The 12,514-nt window shown below is 43.2% G+C and overlaps 1 long non-coding RNA gene and 1 other non-coding gene across 3 annotated transcripts in view; one reads left to right on the top strand and one right to left on the bottom strand.

The window, feature by feature from the left end:
* The window catches only part of LOC108592264 (uncharacterized), a 27,264-nt gene extending 21,757 nt beyond the window's left edge, over positions 1 to 5,507 (bottom strand). The window contains exon 1 of one of the 2 annotated variants that reach the window (XR_004745085.3): positions 5,378 to 5,507. This is a non-coding gene — a long non-coding RNA (uncharacterized LOC108592264). The remainder of the gene's footprint in view (positions 1 to 5,377) is intronic. The other variant, XR_013519070.1, reaches the window with a different exon arrangement.
* Positions 1 to 12,514, top strand: part of LOC100414767 (G protein-coupled receptor 1) — a 25,211-nt gene extending 12,697 nt beyond the window's left edge. Inside the window, exon 3 of the transcript XR_001912338.4 lies at positions 12,294 to 12,514. This is a non-coding gene — a transcript (G protein-coupled receptor 1). The remainder of the gene's footprint in view (positions 1 to 12,293) is intronic.

Here is a 12,514-nt window from a genome sequence, read left to right as displayed (position 1 = left end):
GATGCAGTGGCTCACGCCTGTGGTCCCAACACTTTGGAAGGCCAAGGCAGATGGATCACCTGAGGTCAGGAGTTCAAGACCAGCCTGGCCAACATGGTGAAACCCATCTCTACTGAAAATACAAAAAAAATAGCCAGGCATGGTGGTAGGTGCTGGTAATCCCAGCTACTCAGGAGACTGAGGCAGGAGATTCACTTGAATCCAGGAGGCACAGGTTGCAGTGAGCCAAGATGCACTCTAGCCTGGGCGATAGAGCAAGACTCCATCTCTTAAAAAATAAAATTAGTTAATTAATTAAATAAAAATACAAGCCGGGCGCGGTGGCTCACGCCTATAATCCCAGCACTTTGGGAGGCTGAGGCGGGTGGATCACGAGGTCAACAGATCTAGACCATCCTGGTCAGCATGGTGAAACCCCGTCTCTACTAAAAATACAAAAATAAGCTGGGCATGGTGGTGCACACCTGTAGTCCCAGCTACTCGGGAGGTTGAGGCAGGAGAATTGCTTGAACCCAGGAGGCAGAGGTTGCAGTGAGCCGAGATTGTGCCATTGCACTCCAGTCTGGGTAACAACAGCGAAACTCCGTCTCAAAAAAAAAATAAAACATAAAATACAAATACAAATACAAAATTAGCCAGGTGGGGTGATGTACACTTGTCCCAGCTACTCTGGAGGCTGGGGCAGGAGAATCTCTTGAACCCTGGTGGCAGAGAATGCAGTGAGCCGAGGTTGCGCCACTGCTCCAGCCTGGGCCACAGAGCAAGAGACTCTATCTCAAAACAACAACAAAAAAATTATAAGCAATACGTGACAGTGAGAATGGTTTATAGTGTACTTGTTAGTTCCTCGTACCAGTTTGGAGAAAAATCTCATCGTGTTTTCCTGGAAATGGGACCTGTTGTCAATCAAAAGTGCTGGGCTAAGGAAGTGGCTGAACAGATTGAACACACCAGGAGTGGGGCTAGCTTTCCTAGGTACTCAACATTCTTTTAATGCCTTTGATTTAAAAAAAAAAAGAGAGAGAGAAATGAAACAGGAACTAATAGGTTTGATAATAAATAAGAATTTAAATTCTCTTCTCCAGTTCACATTTTCCTTCTCAGACAAAATAGTTATTGCCAAGATGCCCATGTACATGAATGCCTTCCACAAAGCCTACTGAATAGTCTTTCCTTCAAGGAACACTATTGAGCCCTACTGTCTGCCAGGCACTGTGCTAGGCTCTGGGAGTATAAAGGAAAGCAAAACTGCAGGCTGCTGGGGGAGACAGACATCCATGAAATAAGCTTCCACATTCATAGTAACATGTAAGTGAGGAGCTTAGAGCAAAGGCCCTGATTTAGGCAAGGGCATAGGTTTGTGGAGGCAGGGAAGAGTTCATTTAGGGAAGCAATGTCTAAAAGTACCACTTACACTTTAGAAGAGCTGGTGATTTTCTCTTTAGTTCCAAAACCACCAGCAAGTTCAGGAGATAAAAGCTTTGTCAAATAAATTTTTGCTTACTATATGGAACATGCCATGTTAATATGAATTATTTATTCTGTCACCCAATTGTATTGATAACATTAAATATGGCCTTTCCATTTGTCACTGTGCCCCAATGGGACTCTCATTTTATTAACTGTATTCACAATAAAATCATCCACCTTTGGAATGATTTTATTACTATTAACACACACATATAAATGCACACTTAATTAATATTCTTTACATGCAACAAACAAGAAGCTGGGAAAAATTTAAATGGTAAAATGAAATGGTTTTTTTCTTATCTGGGAGGGACTCTTTGTTCTGGAATGATATTTCATATATAAATGTGGTATTTCTCCATGATCTTTTTGGATTTTTGGCAGTTGAATGGGGTAAGGTGTATTTCAGCAGACACTGAAAACTGCTTGTCTTGTAGGAAGGATGATAACATACCTAACACTGTGTAAAAGTGGCATTTTCACCTCACACCTATAATCCCACCACTTTGGGAGGCCAAGGCAGGAAGATCACTTGAGCCCAGGAGTTCAGGATCACCGTCTTGAACATAGTAAGAACCCCATCTCTACCCCAAATTAAAAAAAAAAATTAGCTGGGTTTGGTGTGCACACCTGTAGTCCCAACCACTGGGGAGGCAGAGGTGGGAGGACCACTTGAGCCCAGGAGTTTGAGGCTGCAGTGAGCTATGATCTTGCTATTGCACTCTAGCCAGGAGACAGAGTGTTTCCAAAAAAGAAAAAAAAAAAAGTCATATTTTGAGACTTCCTCAGAAATGTTAGATTTCCCAAAATGCAGGAAGTTTAAAAAAAAGTTTAGCTTTTTAACTTGTTACTTGAACACTTACAAGAATATTCACACATCTTTCAGCCTTAAATAAAGATAGATTTTTTTTTAAATAAAGAGCCATTTTCTAGATATGGTAAATAGAATCTGCTCAGAATCACTGGATGCTCTTTAGTAATTTCCCACATCATGACCACTTGTTTTTACTTTTTTCTCAAGCAATCAGTAAATGATATATTCATCAAACTTAAGAGAGTAAACAAATCAAATATATCTCTTGCTAAGACAAACCACTGATTGCTTCTTTAGCCAGTTGGATTATAGCAGGTCAGTGAGATCATAGCAAGTAGCTTGGTTATGTTATACTGATATTCATCACAAGAAATGAACTCATCTACACAAATCTTTTGCCGCAAAATAAATAAACTCCTTTGGTGGAACATTATCACAGGATCAGAATGTGCCACTTTGTCAGAGATGGAATGAACACAGTGTAGCTTTACTGTAACAGCAGGAAACTATTATTTTGTTGCTCACAGCAGTCTTTCAGCTGATATTTTCTCTTTGGATGAAACCCAGATCCAAAATGCCATCAAAAGTAAACACAACCCAGGCATGGTGGCTCACGCCTATAATCTCTGCTACTTAGGAGGTTGAGGCAGGAGAATTGCTTGAACCCAGGAGATGGAGGTTGCAGTGAGCCGAGATCACACCATTGCACTCCAGCCTGGGCAACAGAGCAAGACTCCATCTTAAAAAAAAAAAAAGGAACTACAAATAATATTATCAAATGAGCTCTCTGATTAGAGCCATCGATCATTAAATTATCTAGAACTCTGAGAATTTGCTACGTATCAACAAACTCATGTAAGGCATGTGAAATATTTCATAATACACTCTGAAGGGATCAATCAAGTAGAGTCATAACAATGATATTGCATATTTATTGAGCTCTTACTATGATCTGGACACTGTGCTATGCCCTAACATATACTATCTTGGTCTTTCATACAACAAACCTAGAACTGTTTACTCATGGTTTCTTCTCCAGTTCCCTAGATCACTGATGAAAGAACAGGAACTGATTGTACCAAAACATTTATTTATATGACAAGCTTGATCAATGTATTTGATTTACTATCTATGCTGGGCTGAGAAAAACATGCAGAGCAGTACCTATAATAAAAAAGCAGGAACTAAGAGCCCCAGCTACTTGGGAGGCTGAGGCCAGATTACTTCAGCCCAGGAGTTGAGGCTGCAATTAAGTATGATCGGGCCACTATATTCCAGCCTGGGTGACAGAGCAAGATCCTGTCTCTAGAAAAAAGGAAAAGAAAAGAACATAGGAACTAGAAGGACACTAGAAATAGAAGGAATATAGGAAATTGGAAGGGACTTGAGATAGAAAAGAAAATTAGAGTAATAGGTTATATATACTGAGTATATGATGGGATAAACATTTTTCTATACTCAAAATATTCTCAATACTTCTACCACCAGGTTAGAGAGTTTTTCCCACACCAAGCAATTCTCTAATTCTTTTCTTTCTTTTTCTTTTTCTTTTTGATTCAGAGTCTCTCTTTGTCACCCATGCTGGAGTGCAGTGGTGCAATCTCTGCTCACTGGATCTTCGACTTCCTAGGGTCAAGCCATTCTTCCACCTTAGCTCCTGAAGCAGCTGAGACTACAGGTGTGCACCACCATGACTGGCTGATTTTTCTGTAGAGACAAGGTCCCACCATGTTGCCCAGGCTGGTCTCAAATTCCTGGCTTCAAGTGATCCTCCCAGCCCAGCCTCCCAAAGTGCTGGGATTACAAGCCTGAGCCACTCTGACCAGCTTTTTCTTTTTCTTTTTTTTTTTTTTAAGAGACTGTGAGGTCTGGTCTGGTCTGCCTAGTCTGGAATACAGTGGTAGGATCATAACTCACTACAGTCTCAAACTCCTAGACTGAAGTGATCCTTCTTCCTCAGCCTCCCAAGTAGCTGAGACTGCAGGTATGCATGATCGCATCCAGCTAACTTAAAAAAATTTTTTAGAGGCCAGGTTTGGTGGCTCATGCCTGTAATCCTAGCACTTTGGGAGGCCAAGGTGGGCAGATTGCTTGAGCCCAAAAGTTCAAGATCAGCCTGGGTGACATGGTGAAACCGCATCTGTGCAAAAATGCAAAAACTGAGGTGGGAGGATCACCTGAGCCTGGGGAGGTGGAGGCTGCAGTGAGCCAGGATCACACCACTACACTCAAGCCTGACACCCCATCTCAAAAAAGAAAAAAAAAATAGCCAGACAGGTGGCTCATGCCTGGAATTCCATTTACTCAGGAGGCTGAGATGGGAGGATCTCTTGAGACCAGGAGGCAGAGGTTGCAGTCAGCCGAGATCCTACCATTGCACTCCAGCCTAGGTAATAGAGCAACATTCAGTCTCAAAAAAAAAAAAAAAAAAAAAAAAAAAAGTTATTTAGAGACTGGGTCTTGTTATGTCGCCCAAATAGGTCTCCAAATTCTGGCCTCACGCAATCCTCTGCCTGGCTGGTATTCCAGGCATAAACCACCTTGCCAGGCTTGAACATAAACTTGTGTCCTAAAAATTAACTCAGTTCGGCCAGGTACAGTGGCTGACGCCGGTAATCCCAGCACTTTGGGAGGCCGATGCGGGTGGATCACGCGGTCAGGAAATGGAAACCGTCCCTGCCAACATGGTGAAACCCTGTCTCTACTAAAAACAGAAAAATTAGCTGGGCGTGGTGGCGCGCGCCCTTAGTCCCAGCTACTCGGGGGAATGACGCAGGAGAATCACTTGAATACGGGAGGCGGAGGTTGCAGTGAGCCGCGCCACCGCACTCCAGCCTGGGCGACAAGAGCGAAACTTCGTTAAAACAAAACAAAAAAAATTAGTTCTGGCCTTTTCTGCCTGGAGATAGCACAGACCCGCGTAAATCAAGGGCGTCTTTACACAAGACCGCTCCCATTTCAGAAGCCAATTACAAGTCCAGGTTGTTACCCATTCTTCTAAAATACAATATAAATCAGGTTTCCCACGACCGCCCCTCACATTCATTAGTTTGCTAGATCAGGGGGGAGAACTCGGGAAAATGGTGTACTTACAAGATTACTACAAAGGCCAGAACTCAAGAAGAGCCAGATGGGAGCGAGGCACGGGACAAGGTCTGTGGAAGGGGCGCGGAGCTTCCATGACCTCTGGGCGCGCACCATTTGCAGGACCTCCGCATGTTCACCAAACCGGAAGCTCTGGTTTTTACGGTGGCTCATTACTTAGTCATGATTGATTAAACCACTGGCCATTGGAAATTAATGCAATCTCCAGCCCCCAATCATCCCCTGGAGGTGGAGGTTGGGGAGTGGGCTGTGGACACGATTTGTAACGAGTGCAAGGTACAGATATTGGGCTTTTTTTTTTTTTTTTTCTTGAGATGGAGTCTTGCTCTGTCACCCAGGCTGGAGTGCAGTAGCGCGATCTCAGCTCACTGCAACCTCTGCCTCCCGGGTGCTGGTTCAAGTGATTCTCCTTCCTCAGCCTCCTGAGTAGCTGGGACTACAGGCATGCGCCACCACGCCTGGCTAATTTTTTTTTTTTGGTGGTTTTATTAGAGACAAGGTTTCACCATGTTGGTCAGTCTAGTCTCAAACTCCCGACCTCAGTGATCCGCCCACTTCGCCTCCCAAAGTGCTGGGATTACAGGCGGGAGCTCAAATGGAGCTAGGTTCAAGTTTGTGGCTACAAAGGGGCACAAAACATGGTATCTAGGAGGGAGGAGGTCGATTTGGTAGGAGGAAAGAACTAGGGTAGAAGGTGAGTTTGGGAGGTGTTTGTTACAGAAGAGGAAACGTGCTGGAATGGGCGCAGTGGGTGAAGGGGTGACGGGCCTTGAGGGGCAGTAGCATCTGAGGTCCATAGTGCCATGTGGACTCAGACACTGAGAGGAGCAGAGTTTTCCTCTTCTGTGGTAAGGTAAGCTGGCCGCCTGACCTGGGTGGATTGAAACCCCGCCCCCCCGCAACCGCTGCCGCCACCACCCACCTCCCCATCCCCAGCCCTAGGAGGCGGGCGCCCTGGGCGAATACCTATGGAAGCCATCCAGCTTTAGCAAGGCTAGTGCGGAATGTGGTGGCGTGCCTGCAGTCTCAGCTACTCAGGAGGCTGAGCAGGAGAATCGCTTGACCCCAGTAGGTTGAAAGTGAACCATTATTGCGCCATTGCACGCCAGTCTGGGCAACTGAGTGAGGCCCATCTTTTAAAAACAAAGGGAAAAAACACACACGCACAACCAAGGCTGTGATCCCATGATCTTTAGCCAATCTGACTCCACCCCTTTTCAAACAGCTTAAAGATTGAAAAAAAAAAAAAAAAACATACCCGTCCTCTATACCCTCCATGTCACCCCATCCCTCCAAAAAACTTGGTGGAACCTAACAGAACCTTAGAGTGTCGGCATCGACTGAACTTTAGACATCAGTAAATCCAATCCCGTATAATGTCTGATTTCCTGCTTAACCCCCCCACTTTATGGTTGCATCATTAAACATCTCCAAGCATGAGAAATGTACCATCCTCTGACATAGCTTTATAGTAGAATGAAAGCTCCATACGTTCTGTGTCCTGCTCTTTCTCCAGGGCCTAGAATACATAGTAGGTACTGAATAAATAATTCATTTAATCAATTTATTAAATGTTTAACAACTATAATCTTTAGGAAATTCTGCCTTACATTGAGCTAACATTAGTGTACCTCAATTTTTTGAGGCCAGTTTAAACAGTTCCCTCTTTCAAATGTCAGCCCTTGGACATTTGAAAAAATGTGGGGCCGGGCGCGGTGGCTCACGCCCGTAATCCCAGCACTTTGGGAGGCGGAGGCAGGTGGATCACGAGGTCAAGAGATCAAGACCATCCTGGTCAACATGGTGAGACCCCGTCTCTACTAAAAATACAAAGGCAGGAGAATTGCCTGAACCCAGGAGGCGGAGGTTGCGGTGAGCCAAGATCGCGCCATTGCACTCCAGCCTGGGTAACAAGAGCGAAACTCCATCTCAAAAAAAAGAAAAAGAAAAAAAAAGGAAAAATGTGACCCTGCTCTTTCTTTTCCCAGAAAAAGAGCTTCCACCAGTTTGTTCAGTGCTCCTCACATGATATAGTTTCTGTCCATCCGGTTGTCTCCTCTGGTCATATTCCTGTTTATCATTGTTTCTCTTAAACTGTAATTCCTAGAAAAGAACAAAGTACCCCTAGGTGCTGTCTGATGAGTTCAAATAGAATTGGATAAACACTCCTCCAATTCTGTCAAGACAGCCAAAGGGCAAATACTTTTTTTTTTAGCTACCACATCCCGTTGTTGACTCACATTGAGCTCAAGGTCAAGGAGAAGGGTTGTGTTTGAGCAGAAATTTAGGATGTTTAAATGACAGAACAGGTCATCACAGGACACTAACTTTGATGCCTTTGGTGAATGGTACTTGTCCAAAGGATATGTATATGAAAAGTGGTTGATTGGGACCCCACTGGGGAATACTATATTTGCTTCCTTTTCATTGTGAAAAGGCACTAAATAAACCATTAGTCAATATTACATATCTCTTTAATGTAAAATTATGAAATCCATTTTAAGGAAATAATTCAGGGTCTGCAATTACTGTCTAGACACATTATCTGCTAGGAAAACCTGTTGGAGATTATTTGCTTTGCATTGCAATGACGTAAAGTTCAATGCAGATGTTGCTTAAAGTGAATGCTGCCCAGGCAGGGTGGCTCACGCCTATAATCCCAGCACTTTGGGAGGATCACTTGAGGTCAGAAGTCTGAGATCAGACTGGCCAACATGGTGAAACCTCATCTCCACAAAAAATACAAAAATTAGCCAGGAGTGATGGCAGGTGCCTTTAATCCCAGTTACTCAGGAGGCTAAGGTAGGAGGATACCTTGAGTCCAGGAGTTTGAGGTTGCAGATAGCTATGATCATGCCCCTACACTCCAACATTGGAGACAGAAACCCTGCCTCTAAAAAAATAATGATAATAATAACAATAGTAATAGAATGAAAGAAAGAAAGAAAAGGGGAAAAAAATGCTTTGTCTGACTTTGCCTTATTAGAGAAAATCTGTGATGAGAACAAAAGATACAGGAAATTATTCTAAAAGTAGAATTTTTTTAACAAAATTTTCTTGTATCAAGTGGTTGTTTACTATGTTCCTTCCAAGTTCCTTGTCGGAAATGAACTGCCTATTAGGTATGATGGTGCATGCCTATAATCCCAGCTACTCCAGAGGCTTAAAGGGAAAATCTGTTGGGCCAGGAGTTCTAGTCCAGCCTGGGCAACATAGCAAGATCCCATCTCTATAGAAATAAAATAGAAAGATAAAAAGAAAAAATGCTTGTGTTATGTTTCCGTGAAGATATATTGTATTACTGGTATACATGTCAAGATATTTTGTAACTTTTCTTGAACTTGAATACCTGGAGATCTACTTGGCTTTTGAATTATCTAAAGTATTGAGACCATAGACAGTGCAGATATGTACCTACGTCTGTCCTTTCTATGACCCACCATTCTTAATGGCCTTTAGAAGATCACTTTCATTTCCCTCAAGTACAAGATCTTTGCTTCTGGGACAAGGTGGTTAATATCAACTATGAAAGAAAGATTAAGTAAATTAAAATGACTTACTATACAGCTATTAGTATATACTCTTTGTGTCCAGAAGCAATTTACAAAATTGTCAAGAGGTATCTGAAGTGATTCTTACCCTTTCATTTCTACCACTGGTTAGAGAATGGGTATGTGGAAAAGATGTCATAGGGCCGGGCATGGTGGCTCACACCTATAATCCCAGCACTTTGGGAGGCCAAGGCAGGAGGATCACGAGGTCAGGAGTTTGAGACTGGCCTGACCAACATGGAGAAACCCCGTCTCTACTAAAAATACAAAAAATTAGCTGGGTGTGGTGTCACATGCCTGTAATCCCGGCTACTTGGGAGGCTGAGGCAGGAGAATCACTTGAACCCAGGAGCAGAAGGTTGTAGTGAGCCGAGATTGAGATGACATCAAAAAAAAAAAAAAAGGAGGCTAAGAAAAGACCTCTCAAAATATGTTTTATATTTTAAGGTCATGTATTTTACCATTGAATCAGTATCTTTAACCTCTCTCCTTTTCTTCTTTCCCTCCCTGCACTCTTTCTCATGCATATGCTCACACTCACACACTTTGTCTTCTCTCTCTCTCTCTCTCTCTCTCTCTCTCTCTCTCTCTAAATGAGACAGAATCTTGTGCTGTCACCCAGGCTGGAATGCAGTGGTAGGATCTCTACTTACTGCAACCTCCATCTCCTAGGCTCAAGCAATTCTTGTGCCTCATTGTGCCTCAGCCTCCCAAGTAGCTGGGATTACAGGCATGCACCACCATGCCTGGATAATTGTTTGTATTTTTAGTGGAGGCAGGGTTTCACCATGTTGGCCAGGCTGGTCTCAAACTTTTGGCCTCAAGTAATCTGCCCACCAGGGCCTCCCAAAGTGCTGGGATTACAAGTGTGAGCCATTGCACCTAGCCTCTCTCTCTCTCTTTCTCAAGGAAAAAAGGCGAAAAGAAAAGGGAGTTTGGGCTATATGCACAAATGTTCTCTGTCTCTGCTTTCTAGTTATGCCAACTTAAATATGAAGAACTAGTTGGGAAGTGGAAGTTCTGTTTCTTCTAAAATTCTACAGCTGTTTTGGGCATTGCTGATGTTTATAAACTTCTCTCACAGATGTTACATTTTATGAACTGTGACTCATTAGGGTGGTTCTAGCATCTTTAGATGGACAGAAAGCCCCAAAGGCAGAATGATTACATAAGTCTTCTTCACTCGAAATCTGAAATATTTGAATAGAATATTTCCTGGGGGAAAAAAAGTATTAAGACTGCCATACTCAAACGAATCAGAAACACCAATGATTTCAGTTGGTTCTTTTCTGTGGGAGGAATGAAGGAGGTACAATATTCTTGTTTGGGAAGGTTTTGTTTTCATTTGCAGAATGTTTTTAATTTGTATAGGCTTTTTGGTTTGGACCTTGATCTACATTTTTGTTCCAATGTGTAAAAACCATTTACTGGAAGACATTGTTTGAATATCCACTCTGCAAGGGACTGGATTTGGTGCTAAATTGAGGCATGGAGAATAATAAAAGAGCTAGAATATGCGGTGCTGCCATCTTTGAGCTTCTCAGTTAGGAAACACCAGGGGAGAATCATAAAGGTTTAGAATTAGATGTCACCTGTGCTTTCCACATGAGACATCTGGGGTCCCAATTGGGCCACTGACTATCCAAAGTCACACAGCTAGTGATAGTCAGAGCTACGTTTTAGAACCATCTCTCCTAAGTTCCAATGCTCTTTCAACACATAGGACTACATAATTTCCATGACTTAAACAGGATCAAGCCTGATGGCAGGTCAGAACTAGGATAAAGCAACTGAGGTAATTTTTTTTTTTTGAGATGGAGTCTTGGTCTGTTACCCAGGATGGAGTACAGTGGCGTGATCTCGGCTCACTGCAACATCCACCTCCCGGGTTCAGACAGTTCTCCTGCCTCAGCCTCCTGAGTAGCTGGGACTACAGGCATGTGCCACCATGCCCAGCTAATTTTTTGTATTTTTAGTAGAGACAGGGTTTCACTGTGTTAGCCAGGATGGTCTCCATCTACTGACCTTGTGATCTGCCCTCCTCAGTCTCCCAAAGTGTTGAGATTACAGGCGTGAGTCACCGAACTTGGCCCAAAATTTAACAGGGCACCAAAAGCCTCAGTAATTAAAATTAATGGAAAAAATCCATGATTAACAAAATATCAAAATTTTAAACAAAGACAAGGTCCTACTTTTCTCTTCCATGATCCAGCTTCACCTGTCTGACCCTAATCTCAGCCCTCCATCAGATAATCTGAACTTTTGGGTGGATCAAGGGGAAAAACAATATGGGAAATATCCCTTTGGCTGGAATCCCTGGATGTGCAGAGTGAGCTGTCCAGATGTTCGGAGACAGATCACAAACCTTTGTGCACAATTGTGTATTGAGAGAATAAAAAAGTGATGGCAGTTTTGAGGGTAAAACTATAAAAAGACAAAAAGAAAGACTGGGTTGAGCACAGTGGCTCACACCTGTAATCCCAGCACTTTGGGAGGCTGAGGTGGGAGGACCACTTGAGCCCAAGAGTTCTAGGCCAGCCTGGGCAACATAGCAAGATCCCATCTCTACAAATATTTTTTTAAATTGCAATGAAATTTTGCCGGGCACAGTGCCTCACACCTGTAATCCCAACACTTTGGGAGACTAAGGCAGGTGGATCACAAGGTCAGGAGTTCAAGACCATCCCAGCCAACATGGTGAAACCCCATCTCTACTAAAAATACAAAAAATTAGCTGGCATGGTGGCACATGCCTGTAGTCCCAGCTACTCAGGAGGCTGAGGCAGGAGAATCGCTTGATCCCAGGAGGCAAAGGTTGCAATGAGCCAAGATCACTTCACTACACTCTAGCCTGGTGACAGAGTGAGACTCTGTGTCAAAATATATATATATATACACACATACATATAGACATATACACACACATATATCTATACATATATAATATACATACATATGTGTGTGTGTGTGTGTGTGTGTATTATATATACATTTGCATTTGTCTGGCTGTGGTAGCTCATGCCTATAATCCCAACACACTTTGGGAGGCTGGGAGGCTGAGGTGGGTGTATCACCTGAGGTCAGGAGTTCAAGACCAGCCTGGCAAACATGGTGAGACCCATTTCTACTAAAAATACAAAAAATAGCCTAGTCTGGTGGTGTGCACCTATAATCCCAGTTAGTAGGGAGGCTGAGGCAGGAGAATTGCTTGAACCCAGGAGGCAGAGGTTGCAGTGACCCAAGATCTTGCTGCTGTACTCCAGCCAGGGCGATGGAGCAAGACTCTGTCTAAAAAACAAACAAAAACAAGAATATGTATTTGCCTGAGTGTCTTCTCTTCATTTATTCCTCAGAATGCAGCTGCCAGAGGCTGAATAAGAGTTGGCAATTTGGTCTGGCAATTTGGTTCTCATAAAGTCATCTTGCAGTGACTTTAACAGCAGAGTCAGAACCAGCCCGAGGAACAGAACAGACCCTGGCAAGTGTGGACCTCTGACACATTACTAAAATATAGGTAGGATAAAAACTGAAATTAAACTGTTCTTATAAACTGGCTGTTCCACTGGTCCTGGAG

The sequence above is a fragment of the Callithrix jacchus genome, chromosome 6 (assembly GCF_049354715.1).
Source record: "Callithrix jacchus isolate 240 chromosome 6, calJac240_pri, whole genome shotgun sequence".
Taxonomy (NCBI): Eukaryota; Metazoa; Chordata; class Mammalia; order Primates; family Cebidae; genus Callithrix; species Callithrix jacchus.
Note: the sequence above shows the minus strand (reverse complement) of the source record. Positions and strands in the feature narration are given on the sequence as shown.